We start from the raw sequence: 22274 nt of genomic DNA, 5'->3' as shown, positions 1-22274 counted from the left end.
TAGTTTTGTGTATTATTGCTTGATACAGTATTCATAAGTTTACTAACAGCAACAAAACCTATCCTAAACACATGACGAAGAACATTACAGAGTCGTTCTCTTGAACTGGAACCACTCACTGTGGGAAACAAAGGCCTATATGATGGTGTTTCCCAGTTTTAGAGGATGTCTTGTGTATTAGTTTCTGCTTTTAAGCTAAATGAGCAAAAACTGGAAGTGAAACATTGTTTGCATTCCTGTGGCTCAGTGGTAGAGCATTGCGTAAGCAGTGCAAAGGTTGTGGGCATTACAAGGGAATGCACATACTGATAAGAAAAATATATAGCCTGAATCCATTTTAAGTCACTTTGGATGTAAGTGTCTGCCAAATGCTTGAATGTAAAATGTAAATGCGTTGCAGGATTGCTCACGTCATGACGTAGCCCATGCCTTTACTCACATGCATTAGGAGTGGTGTTTTATGTGTTGATATGGCTTCTGTTGGGGATCTCATGATGTTCCTGACAGGACACATTTGTTCTGATGTTACTCAGACGGCTGCGTCGTGTGCAGGTTGCATAATTCTCTAAATAGCATTTGGAGTCCAGTAGCATTAGCGTTTATAAAATGTGTGATTATATTTTTCTGCTCAAGGTGGATATTGTGCATCTGCCAGACTGAGTCTCTAACCATTCAGTTTCGAGTGAACTGTTTCTTTAAGGTGATCTGGGTTCGTTCAGGTTAGATGAACTTGTTCTGCATTGGCACGACTGCTGCTCGTGCCCGGAGTAACCCCGTTTCTCTCTTTGTCGGCTGTCCATTAGTGTGCTACTTTGTGTAAGTGGAATAAAAAGCTTTTCTGAATGGCAGTGAAGACAATCAATAACATTTTATCCTCCTGCTGATGTTTAAGATGAAGCAGCCTCACATGAACGACCATCACGACACATCTACACAAAAAACATTGCAGAGAGAGAGAGAGTAGACGACAGATGCATGAATCGATGAAAGCAGTCCAATCGCATGCATTTGAGCTTAAAACAGAAATAGTCCAGGTGATGGCTCGCATGCATCACAGAAAGTTAGTTGCATCAATGCTGTAGCTTGATGCTCCATAGTGTATGATGCATTTGAGAAAGCCAGTCATTTGGACTGCATTACAAAAATATGCTTTTTTTTTTTCTTTTTTTTTGGTCTTGGTTTATTCCAGAAGTCAGGGTGCATGTAAGTGTCAGTTTGGAGGATCATTTAATCCAATTTTTGAAGGACAGATTTGTCTGTGTTTTGAGTTGTTTGAATTACGAAGTCATGATGCCTAAATTCATTTCTTTGTGTGTTTTAATTAATTTATACATAATAGTATAGTTTTATTTATTTATTTTTTTGTATTGTCCATCTATTTGGTACTGGACATAACATGAAAATAATTATTAACCATTATATATATATATATATATATATATATATATATATATATATATATGTTTTTTTTAATTCAAATTGTTATATATTTTATTATTGTAATATACTATAATTCAAATTTTGTGTCATGTAAGATTTGTTATTATTTTTTAATTGTAAGTGTCTTCTGCTCACCAAGTCTGCATTCATTTGATCAAAAATGCTGTAAAATAGGGAAATATTATTGCAATTTAAAAAGGCTGTCTTCTATGTGAATATCTGTTAAACTGTAATTTATTCCTGTGATGCTGCGCTGTATTTTCAGCATCATTACCTTACTAATTCAACCATGCAGCACCAAACTAGTCCTGTGTCATGTGAAAGTCATGTATCTTCTGCAGCTCAAAGTGCGCTGATAGAAGCCGAGTTTCCTGCTATTAATGTGTAGGCGTGAAAGTGTTTATTGGGCTCTTCTGCGTCTGTGGATGTATTAAAAGCGTGTCCTCTGGGTTGTTTCGGGTCACGTCTCGTGTCAGATCCTGCTGGTTTCCCTCTCTGCGGTGGTGAAGTGTGTGTGTTTGTGTTAATCGTGTGTCATCAGTCACAGCAGATGGGGCAGTTTCCCTCACACCCCTCTTGAAAACCAACCTCCTGGGCTCTGATTGGTCCTTGTGCGGACTGGCACGCGCTCTGATTGGCTGCCGGGTCTGTGAGGGTGGGCGGGGCTACCAAGGTTTGAAACAGGAAATGAAGAAGGGCTTGTGCCGCTCTGTGGGATACTCCTCTGTCATTCGGACTCTACACGGTAAGCACACTCAAAATACAACAGGAATAGTCAGGAATGTGAGTGTGTTAAGGTTTGAGTCGGTGTATGTGTGGAGGGGGGAGTCACACACACTCAACGGCAGACTGAAGTGTGTGTGCTGACTCGAGGGAGTGTGTGTGTGAGCTGTCTGGACGTCATTAAATAGTTGTGAAATAGTGCACTCCGATATAAGAGGTTTGAACCATATTAAACTATATTTGTTTGAAACTCACGAGGGGACGTGTTTAAGTTTGAAATGGCGGTCTGATGGCTTTTTAGATTTTCATAGTACAGCTGATTTTGTGGTACTGTTGTGGTAAAATGTGTTAAAAGGAGCTCATAGTACTGCGCTTAAGCTAATTCTCATCAGATCTTGTTTTGTGGGGTGGTTCTTGTCAGCCTTGAATCTGGACTCAAACTTAAGAGGTTTAAACCACATAAAAAAAGTGTATTTGTTTGATACTGTACCATAAATGTGTGGATGGAAACTGTTTGTGTCTGATAATCGTATTAGATCTTATTTACTGATTCTGTGGTAAAATACTGGAAAAAAGTGTTAAATTGAATTGTTAAAACTGCGTTTCTATCACTGAAGCAATGTATACTATTATGCAATTTAGTTTTATCACAAAATATAATTAGATTTTCTTCTGCCTCTTTAATTAAAGTCGTGTATGTAAATACAAGTATGCCCAACTTTATCCGAAGTTTACAAAACACTCAAATAAAGTAGTAGATATAGCAAATCTCAACCGTTTGATTGCTTGTATCTTCGCAAAATCGAACTATATTATCATCCGCCTCTAATCTGCTAAATGCAAGTACAAGGCATACAGATATTAAGACATTATAAACATCATAAGCATCATGCTTTTCTGTAAAGCTGCTTTGAAAACTGCTGTACATTTACATTTGGTTGATTAAATCATAGTCGGATTATTCTAATTATGTAATAAGTGAATAAAGGCTTGTGGATAACTTTGAATGCTGGGTGTTTTGTTCTGTGTTTGGGTTTGACTTGATCACGTGATTCTAAAGAAACCGGCTTTGCAAAAGTTAGTGCATGAGGCAATAATTCCTCCTTTTGATTGCTAAACTGTGGTTGCAGGTTTTTTTCCTTTCCTGAGAATGCTAAAGTGTTGCGAGTTCAAGTGATTGAATCATCCTCTGTCAACATCTCGGCTGTCTCAGCGGACCGTTTCTGTTTTCTCGTTGTCTGCCTGAAGCGATTTGATCCAGACTGATTTGATTTGAGGTGTTCTGTGGTTTGTGTTTCTCTGAAAAGGAAGATCCGCAGCTGGTCTGTTCAGAAATCTGGGTTGTGGCCGGCAGCTGATGGTGTTTTTAGATCTGGACATTTCAGACAGCAACACTCATACATGCCAACAGAGCATCTAATTTTTCTGGATACTTTTCTCCATTCCTTAGTTAATAGTTAAATTTAAAGTTTGTTGATCAAAAAGAAAGTCTTGTGAATTAAAACCATGAAACTTACACATCAACTTAATAAAAGTTTAACATGTTTAGGGCCCTATGAAATTTCACTTTTTTTATTGTTACCAAATTCTGTGTTTTAGCATGATTAATTATTTGAATGCATAAAACAATTTATAAAAATTTTCTTAAAGAAGCCTTGTTTTCTTTTCCCCTCAAAATTTGTTGTGTATAAAAAAAATTCTGCTTATCAAATCAAGGCATGAAACATTAATTTAATTTATCTTTTAATTACTGAAAATTAAGCAAACTTTTATTTTTTACTATTAAATTTAAACATGGAAGAAATGTTGTGTGATTGATTATTCTATTATTAAATAATGTTTGTTTCATTTTAGTATTAGCCTAGTAGGCTATGTACATTCTACTGAAAAATAGACTTCAAATCAAACCGGACTTTTATTTTGACGTGTTGCCGTGAATACCTTTACAGTTCTGTGTATGTCATATGACCTAGTTTTACTCAAATCAAATTGTCAGATGCTCATGAAGGCTATTTCAGAGCATTTCTGGAGATGTTGTTTACGTTCTCATTTAGTGAGATGACAGATGCTGAAATCACCGCGAGCGTCATGCGTGCTTCAGTTTATTTGTAAATGAATAAATGAAACTTCGTGTCTGCACCATTCATTAACAGAGTCACGAAGAACTCATATTTAAATTGCACCTTAATAGTTACACATACTAGTCCATATCGTGATTTTATTTAGGTGTAATGACGCACTTTTGATTTGATTCATTCAGAAATTTTGAAATTCTGTGAACCAAGTTTTACAACTTGATGGATAATTTTGCAGTATAAAGATCATTACAGTGGTCTAGTTAATTATATTATTGGTGTAACAATAAACTAATTTCACAATTTGATTTAATAAATGATACTAATGTCATGATACAATGCTTTAAACAAAGCCAAAAGTTAGAGTTATAATGTGATTTTTAAAAAAACAATTACATGGTTCTTATCGTAAACTAAAACCATAAAACAACATTGTTGTTTCTTGAAATAAATGTTAACTTAAATTAGAATAAAATAAAATATGAAAAACTTTATTTCCAAGGCAACATTTCTCATTCTAATTTAGTGTAGTTTAAAGTGCTAAAAAAATAAATAAATTAAAATATATTTTTAGTAAAAGCCTGAATTAAATATGTCTGAACTTTCATTTTCGGGTAAAACACAGAATTAAAATCGTCACTATCAGTGATGTGCTATATATATAAAATTTAATATTTTTTTGTATTATTATTATTAACATTAAAATTTATTAATAATAAATCATGTAGTTTATATTAATACTTTTGTGTTATTTCTTCCTTCAATTTTCAACATGAAAGTCTTCTTACTGTTTACTTTAATATACTTTCATGGTCTCAACTATTATTATTTATTTTTTTTAATGCATTTTTCCATCAAAAGAAAATCTCTTCGTTCATCTCTGAAACGACTTTCCTCTGCTGCTGATGTGATGTGGAAGTGTTCAGGGATATTACAGCATGTGCTTTCTTTCTCAACCCTCGAGTTTAGTTTGGTGCGATATGAGGCTGTTTTAGCTGGAGAAATAAACAAATGCATGTTTTTAGTGTTGATATTCAAGGTTTTTTAGTCGTTAACGCCAATAAACCATTTAAAAAGTAATTTCCTTCCTGTTACAGCTTAAAGTAGTCCATAGTACTTGTGCAATGTATTTTAACCAGGGCAGAACTATTAATCAAAATACAATCTGAATCTACTTTGGCTTTAAATGAAATGTTGTGCTGCAGTTTAATTAATCAAATAGATGCATTGCATGTTTTGAAGTGAAGTGGGGCACTGTGTTCATTTACACATTTACATGTAGTTGTACTTTTTATTTTAATAGAAAAATAGCATTATGACAATAGTTTTATGTTTAGTTTAAGGAATAATAATTATAATAATAATAATAGCTTAAAATATTGTTATTTTATTATTCATATAAAATTCAAAATAATGTTTTAATAAACTGTTGTTGTTATGAGATCACGAAAAAAGCCCAAGATTTGATTTATTCATCTAAACTGAATTATAAGTTAAACTTTAAAATTATTATCTAATAAAAAAAAATACTTGCCTTATGAAAATAGTAATATTTTAGTTTTTATTTAATAATTATAATAATTTATTATTATTATTATTATTATTATTTTATCATTTATTAGTATTGATACATTTCTACATCTTCTGCAAATTTATCAACCCTACATCCAAGCACAGCAAACTTTATCAGAAATCTGAATCACATTTCGTTCTTGTATCTGTGGTTGTGTTTTTAGGGTTATAAAGTGTTGTGATCAGATCTCCGAGGGTTTATTTTGGCTCTGGAGTCTGATGTTTGGTGGTTTTCTGGACTGAACCTGAGATGCATGTTTAATGTTTGCACACAGGGGCGTGTGGTTTGATGGATGCTGCTTCCTGTTTCCTGTTGCGTGGTTAATTCAGCCGGTGGCATCTAGTTGACTTACTTAAAAGTTGCTGTCGAGTTGTTCACTTATCTTGCCACATAGATGCAGCTGTTTAGTAGGTTTTTCATTGATCATTTTATGTAAATAATCTTCAATTAGGCAGTCTGATTCAATAATGAGCCGAGAAAGACATCGGTCCTCTTAGTATTGTTCAGTCTGCCTTTATTGACTCTTTTCATCCATTCATCCCTTCTTTTCATCCATTCATCCCTTCTTAAAATTCAATCATTCATCCATCACCTCTTTTTTGCCTCTTCACATTAGGGTTGGTCCGACAGACGATGCCATCATCATCAGCGATGTTTGATTGTAGACATCGCCCAACCCTACTTCAAATCCATCCATCCCTTTTGAACCATCCATCCATCCATCCTTCTTTGCCTCTTTTTGTCCGTCCATTCATCTCTTTTTTTGGCTCTTTTCATCAATATATTCATCTCTTTTTGTCTCTTTCCACCTATCGTCCATCCATCCTTTTTTGCCCCCTTTTATCCATCAATTCATCTCTTTTTTTGTCTCTCTTCATCCATCCATCCATCCATCCTTCTTTGCCTCTTTTTGTCCGTCCATTCATCTCTTTTTTTGGCTCTTTTCATCCATACATTCATCTCTTTTTGTCTCTTTCCATCTATCGTCCATCCATCCTTTTTTGCCTCCTTTTATCCATCAATTCATCTCTTTTTTGTCTCTCTTCATCCATCCATCCATCCCTTTTGCCTCTTTTTATCCATTCATCTATTCATCATCTCATTTTTTTGCTTCTCTCCATCTATCCATCATTCCACCCCTTTTTTGGCTCTTTTATCCATCCATTCATCTCTTTTTTTGCCTCTCTCCATCTATCCATCCATCCATCCTTTTTTGCCTTTACATCCTCCATTCACCTCTTTTTTTGCCTCTTGTGAACCATCCAGCCTTTTTTATCCATCCATTAATGTATCTATCCATCCATCTCATTTTTGCTTCTTTCCATCTATCCATCAATCCCTTTTGTGCCTTTCCATCATCCATTCACCTCTTTTTTGAGTCTTTACATCCATCCATCCATCCATCCATCTTTTCTGTCTTTTTGTCCATCCATCCATCCATCCTTCTTCCCCTTTTTTGCCTCTTTATGTCCATCCATCTAACTATCCTTCCATCCTTTTTTGCCTTTTTTCGTCCATGCATTCATCCTTTTTGTTTCTCTCCATCTATCCATCCATCCATCCTTTTTTTGCCTTTGCATCCTCCATTCACCTTTTTTTGCCTCTTGTGTACCATCCATCCTTTTTGCCTTTTTTATCCATCCATTAATTTTTCTATCCATCCATCTTGTTTTTGCTTCTTTTCATCTATCCATCAATCCCTTTTGTGCCTTTCCATCATCCATTCACCTCTTTTTTGAGTCTTTACATCCATCCATCCATCTTTCTGTCTTTTTGTCCATCCATCCATCCTTCTTCCCCTTTTTTGCCTCTTTATGTCCATCCATCTAACCATCCTTCCATCCTTTTTTGCCTTTTTTCGTCCTTGCATTCATCCTTTTTGCCTCTTTCCATCTACCATCCATCCATCCATCACTGGCAAGACTTATAATTATGCAAATGATAAACTTTAGTGATGATGCAACACTGCTTTGGTGTCAGCTGTGCAGACCCGATGTGCTGATTTGAAGCCATTTGCACATTTGAGAGGGAAAGAGAGATAGCGCATACTATTTACGACTCACATATAGTTTTCTGAATACTTTAAGTTATTTAATGAAGAAATATGAACTGTACCTCATCATCAGCATTATAATTATTTTACTCGTGCCAGACAGAGATTGAGTTGGTGTTGCTGCAAGTCGTGACAAACCTCTCACAGCTTGAGATCGCTTTGAGATCGGCCTTTTATAGAGACCTCTGATCAAACATCCCAAAGCCATTATTTGCTGATATTGATTGGTTACCGATCAGTCAGAGCACTCCTACTTTTATAACTCTTTCCATTCATGCATCCCTTTCACTCTCTGTTTCTTTCTTTCTCTCTCTCTCTCTCTCTCTCTCTCTCTCTCTCTCTCTCTCTCTCTCTTACACACACACATACACACACACACACACAAACACACACACACACACACTCTCTCTCTCTCTCCTCTTCGTTTCCCATCTGCCAGCTTCTAGTCTGCATTAATCCTTTTGAATGTGGATTACAGTTCTGGGATCAGTCCTGTAACAGATATCGTCTTTCCAGCTCTACCAGGTCAAAGGTCACCCATATTTAAATTTCTCAAATGACTCGTCAGGTGATTAACGAGGGCTGTTGAATCCGCAGCGTCAGCTGATTCTCCATCCAGAGCCGATTGTTTAAAATAGCTCTGAATCCGGCCATTCGACCACCATAGAAGGAAACCAGGGCAAAATCCCTTTCCTGAAGCGGAAAGCCGTCCCTGGCACTGGAATCTCTTAATCCAATCGCTCGTGTTCGGGATGAGACTCACGCAAGCTGTGCAACAGTTTATTAATCCATGAGTGAAAGTAGCGTTTCAGGCTAATCAATGCAGCCGTGAATGAAGGAGTGTTTACAGAGCCTCTCTCTTTCTTTCTCTCCGCTGTCGATTGCTTTCTGTGCTAATTGAATGGCTTTTGAGAGGCGCAGACTAATGGCAGTCAAGACGCTTTAGAGGTTTTAAAGAGACCCGAGTGACTCACGGTTAATAAATTTTAATGCATCCCTGATGAGTAAACGTATTAACTTTTTTCCACTGACCCCAAAAGCTTGAACAATAGTGTGTTTTGGAGTGTCGTCTTTCCAGTGACATTGAATCTTTTGCAACACACCACAAGAAAAATATGAGTTTTAGTCGGATTCACAAATAAATGAATCATTTGTGTTTGATTCTTTTAATGAGTCATTACTCCTGTGTTCTGGAGCTTCTGGTTTGAATCATTCTGATGAATCTTTTAGAAATATCCATTTAGATATTAAGCAAGTTTTGCTACTTAAAGTTGAATGTAATTAATTATAAGTGGCATTAAAAATGATGGGCAACAGTTATAGAAAAAAAACTGTTTATTTATTTAAATAATTTTCATTTTTTTATTGTAATTATTGTTTTTAAATAATTTAAATAATCGTTTATTTTTAATAATTTGTAATTTTAATTTAAATAATTTGTATTGTTTTTTATTTGAATTATTTAATGTATTTGTAACTTAAATTGAAATGTTTGTAACTGTTAAAATAAAAAATCGAAATAAAATGAAATAAAAATGTTTATTTTTAAAATTTTCAACATTTTAAAATGTTGTGATGTATAAAACAATATATATATTGATATTGTACATTTTTACGATATTCGATATATATCTCTGTGTTTGCATTTAAATAACAAAAAAACGTGATTTTCTTTTGCTCATTAAAAAACAACAACAAAAACTATTTAGATTAAACGGCTAATTTAAGCAGTTAAAAAAAAATCTAGACCAAGTGATACCTTACCTTACTTTTTATTAAATGAACACATTTAGGCTTCTATGTAATTAATATACCTTTTTTTCATTTATCATATTTCCATAAGTTGTTTATCCTCGTTTAATTAACTAGTTAAAGTCTGTGTCTTTTTCAGAAGCTGGTTAACCAGTACAGTTATCTCCCGATTTAATTTGCGGGAAACCCTGGAGTAAAAACAGCATCTCTGTGTTTAATTTTGGCTTTACGCTATGTTTGTTAATCTGATTTTTGCTCACCACATGCCAGAAGCTCTCACATCCTCATTTAGAGCAAGAGGTCAAAGGTTAAGCCATGTTTTCACTCACTCTGAATCTCTTAAGGCAGTTTCTGCTGCTGTGCCTTTAAGATATGTTAATGAGCTCTGTTACGATTGGCCAACGTTAGAGAGTTTCAGAATTCTAAATGTAGGCGGGGCATATGTTAATGAGCTCATAGTTGGTGGCTGTTTACACACTTTAGTTTTGATATCTTATGTTCCTAGTGCAACTGGTCAGTGTTGTTTTAGTATTATTTATGTACTATTATAGTACAATTTGTAAGATATTTGCAGTAAAATATCCAAAAACCACTATGTTAATGTTATATATTTTGTCCAGCTGATTACTAACAATATCTCTAACTACTTATAAATCATGAGAAAATTCCCATTCTAAACATGGGGGCAGTGCCGTCGCCTGTCAATGATGTTAGTTATTGACTTTATATGTAATATACTTGCGCAAATCATTGAACTCGCGTTAAATCCATGATTTATCTTTCCGTTTCATTGATGACCGTCAGCGGTTGGGTAGAAGACAACAAATCCCATCATTCCACACTCCTCCTTAGCGTCATCAAACCACGCGATTGTTATTTTTTTGGTAGTGCGCCCTCTGGTGGCAGGTCCTACAACCTGTACCTCTAACGGTTGAGTTTTTTTTTTTTTAGTTTACATAACATTGTAATTTTTTATTTATAGAACTATTATACATCTATCTACATTATATTATAGTATTTATTCATATTTTTGTAAGCTTTTTTTATATTTTCACTTTTTAACATTTAGTAATTTTGTAGTGTGCTAAATATTTTTCAATTTATTTATATACTGTTATAATATTTATTGATATTTTGAGTTGGCTTTTATTTTCGTATTTTAAATTTCAATTTGTATTAATTTTGTGACGTGCAAAATGTTTTTTATTTATTTATTGTAATTTGATTTATTTATTTACTACTGTAGTATTTATATAATATAACTACTTATTAATATTTTATATACAGATTATCTTTTTTACAATATTAATTTATTTAAAAAAATTTAAAAATGTAAATTCCTCATTTTTTATGTACTATTGTAATATTTATTCATTTTCATTTGACATTAATTTTTATATTTCCAGTTTTCATTTAAACTTTTTTGTTTTGTAATATGCAGCATATTTGTTTTTCATTTATTTATGTACTATTATAATATTACATTTTTTTTAATTCTATTTTCATTTTAATGTGATTTTTATTTCATTTTTATGCAATAACTGGTTTTTATTTATTTATTGCATATTTTATTTTAATTTTAGGTTTAGTAATTTTACTACTTCAACCATAACTTATTTATTTCTATTAGTTGCTCAGGCTTTTTTTTTTCAGTTTTAGAATATTATCACTATAGTTTGAAGACACGTTTACATACTGTACTACAAGTGCGGTTCTTTTATTTCTAAAAGCAATACAAATCTAGTTTCTGACTGACAGAGCCCTTGGAGAGTGTTTTATGTAATTGTATTTTGATGTTTCAGGCTGAGGTCTTCTGCAGCAGATGAGGGCAGATGTCGGCCATGGATCACGGCGTGGTGGAGGAGTGGCTGTCTGAGTTTAAGGTGTGTTCTCTTTCTTTTTGTCTCTCTCTCGTGATCATCTTCATGCTTCTCTGAGACTGTGTTTTCTTCTGTTTTTCAGACTCTTCCAGAGACGGCCGTCTCCAGCTACGCCGCCTCTCTGAAGGACAAGGGCTCTCTGGTTCCTGCGCTTTATAAAGTCATACGAGAGAATTACAGTGACGTAAGATGATCTCTGAAAAAAAATAAAATAAATAAAATAAAATATATATATATATATATATATATATATATATATATATATATATATATATATATATATATATATATATATATATATATATATATATATATATAAAATGTATTTCTAAAGGTCCTAAGCATGCTTCTCCAGTGTTTCATGTTTTTCTAAGATGCGAGCAACATCATCTTAAGACCTGTTTTCTCTTCTATTGAACTTAAAAGCTGATTTTGACAAAAAAAGCACCTAGAAGTCCTGAAATCAAAATATGGTTTCTTTCTCGACACGGACTTGAAAACAGCATGAGATCTTATTGTGCAGCAGCAGAAGACTGTTTGTTTGTCATCTTTCATCAGAATCTAATTACCTTCAGCACCTGAAATTAGTTTTTCTGCTGATGCAATCAAGGCTGTTGTGATACGATATGAAATATTAACCAGTAATATCATAAACCAGTCAAATCCCGGTCTATATCAAGTTAAATGCTAGTATCATATTGAATTAAACCTGTCAGCTACCTGGCTGGACATTGGCTGGAAGACCTGCCAAGAGGGCATTGCAATAGTCCAGGCTGGACAGAACAAGAGCTTGAACAAGGAGTTGTGCAGCATGTTCTGAAAGAAAGGGCTTGAACTTCTTGAAGTTAAATAAAGCAAATCAGCAGGACCGGACAGTTTTAGCAATGTGGTCTGAGAAAGTCAGCTGATCATCAATCATAACTCCAAGGTTTCTGGCTGATTTTTATGGAGTTATGGTTGATGTGCCTAACTTAATGGTGAAATTGTGATGAAATGGTGGGTTTGCTGGAACCACAAGCAGTTCTGTCTTGGCAAGGTTGAGTTGAAGGTGATGGTCCATCATCCAGTAAGAAATGTCTTTTAGACAAGCTGAGATGCGAGCAGCTACCGTAGGAACAAAAGGATGGAATGAGAGGTAGAGTTGAGTGTCATCAGCATAGCAGTGGTATAAAAAGCCATGTTTCTGAATGACAGAACCTAATGATGCCATGTAGACCGAGAAGAGAAGTGGTCCAAGAACTGAGCCCTGAGGCACCCCATTAGTTAGATGTTGCGACTTGGACACCTCACCTCTCCAAGATACTTTGAAGGACCTATCTGATAGGTAAGACTCAAACCACTGAAGTGTGGTTCCTGAGATGCCCTTTGCCAGTAGGGTTGACAGGAGGATCTGGTGGTTAACCGTGTCAAAAGCAGCGGACCGATCAAGCAAGGTAAGTATTGAAGATTTGAATTCCGGTCTTGCCAGTCTTGGGGCTTGGACAACTCAGAGCAAGGCAGTCTCAGTTGAATGTCCACTTCTGAAGCCAGATTGATTGCTGTAAAGGAGGTTGTTCTGTGTGAGAAAGACAGAAACTTGGTTGAACATGGCTTGTTCAAGTGTTTTTGCAATGAAAGGAAGAAGGGAAACTGGTCTGTAGTTCCCTAAAAGAGATGAGTTCAAGATCAAGTCTGCTTTATTGTCAATTTCCACATTTACAGTATATACATATAGAGAATCGAAACTGCGTTACTCTCAGACCCCGGTGCATACAGATAAAATTAACATTAAAGCCTTAAAATCTAGATCAAATATAAAATGTAGATACAACTACACAATAAGGGAATGTAAAAAAAAAAAAAAATGTTTGTGTTTATTTAAAAATAGATATATATAATGTATTATATTGAATAATCATATAAAATTAAATACTTTTTGGGCATTCATTTTGTTATTGTAAGATTCAGCTTTAGTCACTTTGTATTCTACTTGAGTAGATTTGTGTTTAGTTTAGTAAACCGCAGCTGTGTTTGTTTTTTCTCAGCTGCTGGAGCCGGTGTGTCATCAGTTGTTTGAGTTTTACCGCAGCGGCGAGCCACGTTTACAACGCTTTACTCTGCAGTTTCTGCCGGAGCTGGTGTGGAGTTACCTGTCAGTGACGGCGGCACGAGATCCTCACTGCAGCGGCTGCATCGAGGCGCTCCTGCTGGGCATCTACAACCTGGTGAGAGCCCTGTGGAACTACACACTTCACACGCTACACACTGAAATCAGGGATTTGACGATTAACAGCGAGCCGGTTAAAAATGACATTTAAAATTGGTTGAGATGCTAAACGAATCCCAATTTCATTTAGGGGTAGGAGTTTACAGGTGCTGGTCATATATATTAGAATATCATCAAAAAGTTGATTTATTGCACTAATTCCATTAAAAAAGTGAAACTTGTATATTATATTCATTCATTACACACAGACTGATATATTTCAAATGTTTATTGCTTTTAATTTTGATTATTATATCTGAGAACTAAGGAAAATACCAAATTCAGTATTTTAGAAAATTAGAATATTGTGAAAAGGTTCAGTATTTAAGACACCTGGTGCAACACCTGGTCAGATTTTTTAACTCAAAACACCTGCAAAGGCCTTTAAATGGTCTCTCAGTCTAGTTCTGTAGGTTACACAATCATGGGGAAGACTGCTGACTTGACAGTTGTCCAAAAGATGACCACTGACACCTTGCACAAGGAGGGCAAGATACAAAAGGTCATTGCAAAAGAGGCTGGCAGTTCAAACACATTAATAGAGAGACGAAGTGAAGGAAAAGATGTGGTCGAAAAAAGTGTACAAGCAGTAGGGATAACCGCACCCTGGAGAGGATTGTGAAACAAAACCCATTCAAAAATGTGGGGGAGATTCACAAAGAGTGGACTGCAGCTGGAGTCAGTGCTTCAAGAACCCAGCTGAACATGCTCATAATTTAATTTGGCCAAGATTTCTAAAAATCCTTTCTTTGTATTGGTCTTAAGTTATATTCTAATTTTCTGAGATACTGAATTTGGGATTTTCCTTAGTTGTCAGTTATAATCATCAAAATTTAAATAAATAAACATTTGAAATATATCAGTCTATGTCTAACAAACGAATATAATATACAAGTTTCCCTTTTTAAACGGAATTAATGAAATAAATAAACTTTTTGATGATATTTATTAACCTTCAGAAATCGGGTCAAAAATGGGTGTCAATGAAGGTCAGAAAGCAGCTTCCTCCGGCTCTTCCTGTGTACATCAGCCCTGGATTTTGCCTCGAGCAGGAAGTAATGTTTCTCAGCCGGCTGTGAGAAGGGAAGCTTTAGTGCTTAGCGATGTTGGTGGTCTTTCATGGGTTTACGCCCCGTGAAGTCGCCCTGAATAAGAGAGTAGGTCATCTGTCAGTCATCCTGACACCATCGGCTCTGAAACAGCGGGCGGCTCGTTTGTACAGAGTCATGTGACCCAGATCAGCTCTGTGGATTCAGCATGACTGTGGTGAAACGCGTTTCGACATCTCATCACAAACTTGTGACACTGTCATCATCGTTGCTGAGGAGAAGCGGAGCGCTGAACTTACACTGACTGAACTGCATTTCTGAGTAGCTCTGTTGTTTTTAAAGCCGCTTTTCCAGTAACAAGCACTTTTCCCATGTGAGTGAATGCTTCATCCTGGGTTTTTGTCATATTATACACAAGCACAGCTTTAAAGCTCAGTGTCAAAATCCTTTATCCCTGGAACATGTTTTTTTTTAGAGTGTGCAGGGTTTAACCCTTTGAGTAACTGTTTTGAATGCAAAGCGATTTTTTGTTGTTGTTGTTGCAAAATTTTTTTTTTTTAATATCTGTTGTGATTTACATTAAATGTTTTTTGGCTTGAAAATGGCCATAGAAGATGGCATGGTGGTGATAAACAGCAAGGTATATTACTATTTAAATTTGCAAACATGCATAAATAAATAAATATATGTATAAATATTTTAGTGGGAAATGTTTTCGGGGGAAAGAAATTCTATAAATAAGTATATTAAATTTCATAAATAATGTTTGAGGGTAAGTGTTTTTGATTCAATAATTTATAATATAATTTTTTTTTTCTTTACCAAAACCTTCAGACAGTTTTGTTGTTGTTTTTGTGTGTTTGTTTTTTTAGTGATCAAATATTTTTCATAATATCTTTTAAAATAATCATTACATATTATTAATATATGTTACATATATATATAGTATTTTTAGTAATATATTTATTTTGAAAATAATTCAAAAGATATTTATGCTTTTAGAAATGTAGATAATCATGGATTTTTCTGTGTGTGTGTGTGTATAAATTATATAATAGTGGAAATTCTTTCTATAAATAAGTATAAAATTATATAAACATACATAAAAATAAATTATATAGTTTTTGTAATATTGATATATTTAAAGTTTTATATTTATTTACATTTATTATTATTTTATTTAAATTATATAGAAATAATATTTATATTAAATTTGTTATAAATATTTTAAATGATGACATTTTGGGGAGAGGCTGACATACAGTTTTTTTTTTTTTTTTTTTTTTTTTTAATCTCTGCATTATTTTACAAGATTACATTTAATTTAAACTAAATGAACACTTTGGGCAACAACATGTTTGTTTCTCCAGTCTCACTTCCGGACAAAGCTTTTGTTTTCTCTGTGAATGGCACAAAATGAAATCGAGTGCAAAGGAAACCCATTAGATGTGTAACTGATGCTGTATCTGGTTGCTTTCATCATTCTGCCAAAGCGAGTGATGGGAAATTATTATTTCTTTAGTTCATTTTAATGCAATCCTGTGGATTATTGTTTCCGGGCAAGCTTTATTGCTGTTCTTCATCAACAGCACACACACAAAAAAAAAAAACGTAAATGCCTGTTCCTCTCTCTCTCAGGAAATCGTCGATAAAGATGGCCAGAGTAAAGTCCTGTCCTTCACCATCCCTTCCTTATCGAAGCCATCGATTTATCACGAGGTGAGCGCGTTTATCACGAGGTGTGTTTGTCTTTCTGCATCTGTCCTGACTGTCTTCTCTCTGTCCCGCCTCCAGCCGTCTTCCATTGGCTCTCTGGCCTTGACAGAAGGAGCCTTAGCCAATCACGGTCTGAGTCGTGTGGTGTACAGCGGCCCCCACCTGCAGCGCGAGACCTTCACCGCGCAGAACAGGTGCACATCAAATATTCATGCCTTTATTTTAGCCATCAATATTTAATCAGCAAACGAGTGCTGAGTGGGGATTGATGCTGTGTTTTCGGCTCTAATCTGATGATGCTGATGGTGTGTGTGTTGCAGGTTTGAAGTGCTGACGTTTCTGCTGCTGTGTTATAATGCGGCTCTGAGCTACGTGAGCATCTCGTCTCTGCAGTCTCTGTGTCAGCTCAGCTCCAGGTTCGACATGCGACACTCTGACATACACTTTCTGTTCCCTAAAACCTTGTGCAATCAGGATCGAGAGCCAGAAGTGTTCAAATGTTTGAGCATCAACGTTTTGTATGATCAAGATTATGTGATACACTGCTTTAATTGCTTGTTCTTTCTAAGAAGCATATAATCTTGCGCTCGTCTCCTGTCTCTTGTAGTGTGTCGATGTCTAGTTTCAGTCCAAACCTACTCACTTAGACTGATGTATATCAGCCAGGGCAATAATTTGGCTGATATTTGGCTTTTTTGAGATGATCAGCTCAGGCCAGTCCCCATTTAGCTGATTAAAAGAAGTGAATCCCTTTTGTATTAGTTCTCAAATTAATATATATATATATATATATATATATATATATATATATATATACTATTTGTTTATTATTCATTCTTAGATATTTTTTAAATAAATTTATTTAAATGCAGTTGTATTTATCTATGTTTTAATGTATTTAAATACATTTTCATTTTTAAATAAATGTAAATACTTTTATTAAGCTATTTATTTAAATGTATTAAAAAAAATTGTTCATATCAATTTATTTAAATGCATTTTATTTATCTACATATTCATTTATAAAAGAAATTATTTAAATAAATTTATTTACTAATTAATTTCTTGTTTATCAGTTTACTTAAATCTGTTTCTAAACTAAATTTAAAATGATTAATTTTATATTTTTCAAAAAAATTAATTTAAGTACATTTTTATTTATTTATGCATTCATTTATTTTTATTTTATTTTTGTGTTTATTTAAAACTATTTATTTATTTTTTATTATCCATCACCGAGGCTGTTGGTTGGTAAATGTATAAATAAATAAATAATATTAATTAGTTTATTATAATGCATTATTTTGTAAATAATTTTTTTCTTTCTGTAAAATTATTATTTATTATAAATTTTCAGTTTGTGAATAAATGTAAAGTAAAATAGTTTAATTTCACCGAGTTTGTGTACAGTTCATGTACAATTATGCACATTAATATATCATCAGCACGATTTCGACAACCCTCTCCATACTCCTAGATCTTGCTCTTTTGGTTGGTCACATGACTGATTACTCAACCAATCAGCTGAGTGAGCAAAGATCATTCCCTCGACTGCAGGTCAAAGGTCAAAGCTACACATAGTGATGAATTTAAACCAGTGGACGACCATCGTGGACTGTGATTGATCATAACGGAGTTAGTGTTGACAGTGGTTTCGTTCTGTTTTCAGAGTGTGTATCTGTGGTTATCCTCGGCAGCAGGTGCGCCGCTATAAAAGGCATCAGCTCGAGGCTCATGGTCACCTCAGAGTTCCTCGTTCAGCTCATCACCGGCATTCATTTCGCTCTGTGAGTCTTTCGAATCAAACACTGCCAGTCCAAACAAACCAGTTATCAGATGGGGGCGTGGCCTGGAGTCTAAACATGCCCCGCCCACATCATTACATCACTCACACGGTTCTTTCATACTTCTGTAGCGTGACTATTCTGGTCAAAGTGAAACTAGGTACATAGCTGTTTACAAAAGCAATAGATGATTATAAATTAATTTTTATGCTCAATCATTTTGTTTCAAGCTTGTATGCCTTGTTTTTTAATCTATTATTAATATGATTATTATTATAATTATTATTAATTATTTAACATACACAAAAGTATCTTTTTTTGAAGGATCTTGTCGGATAAAAATATAATGTAAGAATTTTTTTATTATTTATAATTTTTTTGTCATTCTGAGATGATCTGGCAATAATCATCTCCATTTTGCTGATTAAAAATAATCAGATAAATAATAATTTTGTGTTCCGTGAATAACACCATATGAGTTTGGATTGACAGGAGGCGGAGTCAATTATGACTGAAATGATATTAACAGGCAAACTGTCTCTTCACTCTGTGTGTGTGTGTGTGGTGTGTGTGTGTGCTCTGTCTCTGTGACTGTGTGTGTGTGCTCTGTCTCTCTCTCTCTCTCTCTCTCTCTCTGTGTGTGTGTGTGTGTGTGTGTGTGTGTGTGCTCTGTCTCTGTGACTGTGTGTGTGTGCTCTGTCTCTCTCTCTCTCTCTCTGTGTGTGTGTGTGTGTGTGTGTGTGTGTGTGTGTGTGTGCTCTGTCTCTGTGACTGTGTGTGTGTGCTCTGTCTCTCTCTCTCTCTCTCTGTGTGTGTGTGTGTGTGTGTGTGTGTGTGCTCTGTCTCTGTGACTGTGTGTGTGTGCTCTGTCTCTCTCTCTCTCTCTCTGTGTGTGTGTGTGTGTGTGTGTGTGTGTGTTTGTGTGTCTGTCTCTGTGTGTGTGTGTGTGTGTGTGTCTGTATCTCTGTTTCTATGTCTGTGTGTGTGTGTGTGTGTGTGTGTGTGTCTCTCTGTGTCTATGTCTCTGTGTCTCTCTGTTTGTGTGTGTGTGTGTGTGTGTGTGTGTCTCTGTGTGTCTCTGTGTGTGTGTGTGTGTGTGTGTGTGTGTGTCTCTGTCTCTGTGTCGCTCTCTCTCTCTCTGTGTGTGTGTGTGTGTGTGTGTCTATGTCTCTGTGTGTGTCTCTCTCTCTCTCTCTTTCTGTGTGTGTGTGTGTGTCTCTCTATGTCTCTGTGTCTCCCTCTCTCTCTCTGTGTGTTTGTCTCTCTGTGTATGTGTGTGTGTGTGTGTGTGTGTGTGTGTGTGTGTGCAGGTGTAACGGTGAGCTGGAGCTGGGTTCGAGGGCTCTGGATGATGTGTTGTACCGAGCGCAGCTGGAGCTCTTCCCCGAGGCGCTGCTGGTGTGTGTTCATGCTCAGGCTTCAGCACAGATTACACTGATCCAGAGAAAGCCTCGTGATTACCAGCGTTTCTCAGATTCACTGACACTGATCCTGTCAGAATGAGCGACTGTGGCACTGTGACACAAACACAAGCACAAGCCACAGAGCCACAATCAGTTGTGCTCAGAGTAACACAGTTATAACATATAATGTAACAGTTGTAACATATGTGTGTGTGTAAGAAATGACCACGTGACACAGTTTATATGTAATCTAGAAAGATGCATTGAATGCTTCTAGCACTGTAAAAACCAAGCAGAAGATTTCTCAGCTCCGTCTTAAAGTCTGACTCTCGCTCAGGTTGGAAACGCCATCAAGTCGTCTCTCCACGGCGCGTCTCTGAAGGCCAATAAAGAGGGAGCCCGCTCCATCCAGGTGGAGATCACCCCCACGGCCCCCCGAATCTCCCGCAACGCCGTCACCAGCCTCTCCATCCGCGGACACCGCTGGAAACGCCACGGTGAGGAGACGCTTGCACGGTGAAGCACAGGATTCCTGCTCTGTGTGCTGCGGAGCCTTCACCCTCGGACTAATTAGCGCTCACTCGTTTCAGATGTAATGAAGGGTTTCTATTCGTCAGCCGTAATTAAGCAGCAAACGCACTCATTAGCGGGGATCTCTGAGGCTCATCTCACTCCGGTGTGAAGCATTTGTGTTAGACGCCTCAAAACATGCGGCTTCTTTCGTGAGAAAGTAGATCAGAGCTAACCGTTTTAGGATATTAGATTTAATTTTGTTTGTGTTTCATAATATAAAGTGGATGTTAATTTTGATATAGTATAATATTTTAATATTTCTAATAATAATTTATATATTTATTATTATTATTTTTATTATTATTATTATTATTATTATTATTATTATTATTATTATTATTATTAATGTAATTGTATTATAATATTTTTTAGTAATAGCTGTATGATTAAACATTATTAAAACAGTTCTAGCTATGATACAATAACCTAACATTAATATATAATAAGTATATTTTATAATATAATTTCAGTTTAATAATTATAATGTTTTATCAATTTACTATGTTAATAAGGAAATTTAAAATAAGTATTTAATTAAATAACTAGTTTTTTTTATATTTATGTAATTATTCTAAAATATAAAATTATTACAATTTCTAATATTATCATATTTTATAATACAATCTAATGTTAATTTTAATGTTTTATAATAACTACATTTTGCAGTGAAATATAAATGTTTTATTAAATCACTTCAGGTTTATTATAATATGCTATGGTTATTGTTATAAAATAATTATAATTTATCTTATAATTATGATAAAATAATTGTATTTTTTTATAATCTGTAATATTAACTTTATTGTTGTAATATTAATGTAATTATGTATGCATTATATATAAATGTATTATATATACATGTATTACAATATATGTTTATTATAAAATATTATAATATTATAATGATATCATTAATAAAGTATTATAGCAAAATAAATGTATATTGTTATATTTATAATTATATATTACACTGAAATATAAAATTATTATATTTTATTAAACCACTATAGGTTTATAATATGATATATAGTTATTATAAAATGTTTTATTATATATTTAAAAAAATATTTAATTATTTTTATAGTAGAATTATGGTACAATATTTGATATTAAAATTTAATATTAATGCATTTAATAATATAAACTATATTAAAATAATTAAAAATAATAAATTTAATATTTATTTGGTCTATATGATTTAAATATAATTTTTCTAGTATTTTAGTATAATACTATAATTCAAAGTAGCAACACTTTTTGATGGGAAGGAGTTGTTTTCATTTCATTGTCATCTGTGTCCATTTCATTTTATAATTTTTGAAGTGTCTACGTTTGTCAGATTTGGTTTCCATGTGTGTCTCATCATCGTCATGCATGTGTGTGTGTCTGTGTGTGTGTGTGTCTCAGAGTCTCAGGAGGACAGTGTAGAGTCCCCTGACCCCTGCGTGACGGGGCCCATCCCTGAGATTAGTGTAACGGGGGCCATCGGCGAGCGGCTGCTCAACGGAGAGGCTCTGCGCAGCAGGACGGAGGGGGAGGCGCTAGGGGGCGCCACAGAGCTGGGGGTCGACCCTAGAGGTCAAGAGGTCAGGAGGCAGAAGTCTGTGCGGAGGCACCTAGAGGACGGGACGCCCTCCGCGGGGCGGGTTCACTTCTAGAGCCACACCCACCCCTCGTCTCGCACACCCCTCCCCTCTCCCTCGGCCCCAGAGGTACTTGGTGTGGGCGGAGCTTCTCGATAAGCTTGTTAATTATTAATGAGATGTAAACGCTTCTGAATCTCACAGAAACGGCGTTTAGGAGATTTCTTTTTATTTTGTATGTACTTTAATATACATAATATGCTAATATTTACATTTCTCTTGATAATTTGAATATACAAAAAGGTTACTATTAATATTAGTATTAGTATTATAAATGACAATTATTATTTTTATTATAATTATTGATCAGTATATACTTTATATTAATATACAGTGTATTGTTATTCATATTTTTATTGTTACAC

General features: G+C 34.8%; 1 pseudogene; it reads left to right on the top strand.

Moving 5' to 3' along the window:
• LOC113069457 (hyccin-like) overlaps positions 1–22274 on the top strand; it is a 31869-nt pseudogene that overhangs the window by 4995 nt on the left and 4600 nt on the right.

Source organism: Carassius auratus, unplaced genomic scaffold (assembly GCF_003368295.1).
Source record: "Carassius auratus strain Wakin unplaced genomic scaffold, ASM336829v1 scaf_tig00001597, whole genome shotgun sequence".
Classification (NCBI taxonomy): domain Eukaryota; kingdom Metazoa; phylum Chordata; class Actinopteri; order Cypriniformes; family Cyprinidae; genus Carassius; species Carassius auratus.
This window is presented reverse-complemented; position numbering and strand designations above follow the sequence as displayed.